General features: G+C 38.3%; 1 non-coding gene across 1 annotated transcript; it reads right to left on the bottom strand.

Moving 5' to 3' along the window:
- Positions 1-1,417: 1,417 nt before the first annotated feature.
- Positions 1,418-1,605, bottom strand: LOC131924824 (U2 spliceosomal RNA). The gene has a single exon (XR_009383080.1). It is a non-coding gene; the product is annotated as a U2 spliceosomal RNA (small nuclear RNA).
- Between the last annotated feature and the right edge of the window lie 1,047 nt (positions 1,606-2,652).

The raw sequence follows: 2,652 nt of genomic DNA, 5'->3' as shown, positions 1-2,652 counted from the left end.
GCTTCATAACCTGAATACCAGACTAAAGCCAGCAAAGGGAAAGAAATAGGACACACCTGAAGGCATGCTAAGGAAATCCCTTTAATTGCATGTGTATCTAGATACCATAAAGTCCTTGACTCAGTAGTTGTTTGCAGACTCACTGTTAAGCTTCCTTGATTTAATGGTGTAACCAATTTTTCCCCTCTTTCCCTCCTCTTTCCATCTCTTCTCAACAGACAAGCTGAAATCCTATGCCTGCTTGCCTGTTCATTCAGAGTGTTCTCTGAAGAACCCATCAACTCCATGAGATGATTGGAGGACGTCCATTATTGAGCCTGCTATGTTGACATATAACTCAGAAAGTATAACTTGCATTCTTTCTACATGTTTTATCTCCTTCATCTTGGAAACTGTAGGATTTGCCTACCTGTCCTGCTGTTTTTCTCTTTCCAATTCCAAAATCAAAGTTGTCCTTGTCTCCTTCTGAGCCCGTTTTAAAATTCTTTTATGTATGAGACCAAGAACCAGCAAATCAGACCCTTGGGTGACAATAACTGTGCTGAGGCTCCCAAGCCCCTGTTTCTCCATTAATCAGTCCATTTTCTTACATCAAAGTGCCTCCCTGCTTCCCAGATGTTTCTTGCCTTGTCTTATTTACGAAGCTGAAGAGTTCAGGTGAATTCCTGCCTCTGTTGTAGCCTATTATGTGGTTCAGTTCAGCTGTTCCTAGTTAATGTCCTTGTCACAGGAAAAGAGTGTGGGATAATATGTGCTCTGTTGTTTAAATGCTTCTGAGTTCCTCCCAATAAGCAATAGTTTACTTTAAAATTGAATGGATGCCATTGTTTTCCCAGCACTGTGGACTACATGTCCTGTTTAATGTTCCCCCTCAACACACACATACAAAATATCTTTGGATTCAAGAAAATATCAGAAATGTAACTTTTGTAGGATACTTTCTAAAATTAAACTGAGCATGAGCTGTTTCTTGCCTGTGTAGCAGATGATTGGCCCAACTTGAACTTCATTCAATACAACCAACATTACAAGCAAAGTGTTGCAAATAAATAATTTACATAAATATGTTTAGAAAAGAGAACATACTTTTTAACTTATTTTCTTAACTTTTTAACTTACCTTCAACCTGTTCATGTTTTTCTATGTGCGACTTAAACTCCTTTGTCCTAAGAATACAATGAAGCTAACTAATCATTCTTTAAAATATGGTATAGTTAAGGCTAGGAAGATGGCTTGGTGTGTAAGGGCATTTGATCTGGAAGCATGAGGACCTGGGTTCAAATTTTCAGCACCCACATCAATATTTGGGCATGACCACACATCCTGTAAGTATTGTGCTTGTGTGGAAAGAGTTAGAAAGATCACTGAGACTTGCGGGCAAAACTAATTTTTTCACTTTTATTTATTATGGAAAATATTTTGATGCAATGATCAAGCAGGTACTGCAATACCAGGTCAATACATGGAATGGGTGGAGCAAGACCCTATTCCATCTCCCAGCCCCCAGAGTCCATTTAAAGATTGCCTTCATATAGAAGACATCAAATATTAAACTGAAAATAACAGATACCACACTTGGTTTTAGCCAAAAGGCTGTGAATTGATCATTATTACATGTAATTTTGTACAAATTATACATGTATATACTACTATACATTGTTGTTGGTTGTTTTTGCTCTTTTACTCTTTTGGCTCTTTGGTGTACTGCCATCCAGCTCCCATAAATCACACATGGAAATATATTCTTTCTCATAAATGCCCAGCTTTAACTTGGCTTGTTTCTTGACATCTTTTCTTAACTTTGAATTATCCCATCTACCTTTTGTCTCTGGGCTTTTTCCTTTTCTTACTTCTGTATATCTTACTTTCAATCTTCCTCCATGGCTTGCTGTGTTGCTGGGTGGCTGGCCCGTAGCATCCTCTTCTCCTTGTTCTCTTGCTCTTTTCTATCCTTTCTCCTGCCTAACTATTGGCTATTCAGCTCTTTATTAGACCATCAGGTGTTTTAGACAGGCACAGTAACACAGCTTCAAAAGTCAAACAAATGTAACATAAGAGAATGCAAAACATCTTTAAACAAATGTTAATTTAAATTAATTTAAGCACATTAAACAAATGTTCCACAGCATAAACTAACCCACCTTAAACTAATATTCTACAGCAATGCATGGTGGGGATTGTGGAGAATCAAGGAAGCCTTGAGTAAACAAAGAATAGATGAAGGTCTGAGTGAAAAAATATTGTTGACATGAGCATGGCCGTTTCTACAACCAACATCTCAAACCTATGGGAAATTGGCAACACTTTTCCCATACCATTCAGGCTCAGAATTGGCAAAGACTTCCTCTAGACCAGATTCAAATGTTCATGAACTATTGACCAGTGTGAGGAAAGAATAGCAAGTACAGCTTCTTCCACCCCGGTAACTACAGCCTTAGACTGCTTGCCCACACACACTTCCTACTGATGCCAGCTAACTCCTGCCCTGTGCTATACAAAATAATGTGCTGTGGTTATGGATTGTGTTGTAAATGGTGCCACTCCATCATGTGTACAGAACCCACTTGACTCTAGCTTTTCTGTATGTATGTATGTATGTATGTATGTGTGTCTCTTTTTCTTTCCATTTTTTCCCTAGTCAAGGTTTCCATG

The sequence above is a fragment of the Peromyscus eremicus genome, chromosome 14 (assembly GCF_949786415.1).
Source record: "Peromyscus eremicus chromosome 14, PerEre_H2_v1, whole genome shotgun sequence".
NCBI classification, from domain to species: Eukaryota; Metazoa; Chordata; class Mammalia; order Rodentia; family Cricetidae; genus Peromyscus; species Peromyscus eremicus.
The sequence above is the reverse complement of the archived record's forward strand: the minus strand, read 5'-3'. Positions and strand labels throughout refer to the sequence as shown.